Genomic DNA, 494 nt, shown 5'->3' on the forward strand with positions numbered 1-494 from the left:
ATATAGGATGTATGTGATGTTTTGATATAGCATACATGAATTAATCAAATCAGGGCAATTGGGGTATCCATGACCTCAGGCATTTATCATTTCTTTGTGTTAGGAACATTCCAATTCCACTCCTTTAGTTATTTTAAAGTATACTCTAACTTGTTGATGATTATAGTCACTTTATTGTGCTATCAAATATTGTTTATCCTGTTTTTGTACCTATTAGCCATTCCCACTTTCTCCCTCCCTCGACAGTGCTCTTCCTAGCCTCTGGTAACCATCAAAGAATAACTTACTTTTAATTAATATACCTTTTTCCACCTCAGTCCTTTATTGTATAATTTCTGTGTGTGTGTCTATGTATGCATTTGATTATGGAAAATTTTATATGTTCATTTTAGTAGTTACTTTTACAGCTGCAAGCTATAATGGACTTATTTTTCTATTTATTTATACACTATTGATTGAATCCCTACCATGAACGACAATTTTTTTTTCTTTTA

The 494-nt window shown here is 31.4% G+C and overlaps 1 protein-coding gene across 1 annotated transcript in view; it reads left to right on the top strand.

Moving 5' to 3' along the window:
• OPHN1 (oligophrenin 1) overlaps positions 1–494 on the top strand; it is a 427,039-nt gene that overhangs the window by 359,508 nt on the left and 67,037 nt on the right. The window lies entirely within an intron of this gene.

This window comes from Propithecus coquereli, unplaced genomic scaffold, assembly GCF_000956105.1.
Source record: "Propithecus coquereli isolate 6110/MARCELLA unplaced genomic scaffold, Pcoq_1.0 Scaffold101, whole genome shotgun sequence".
In the NCBI taxonomy this organism is placed as follows: Eukaryota; Metazoa; Chordata; class Mammalia; order Primates; family Indriidae; genus Propithecus; species Propithecus coquereli.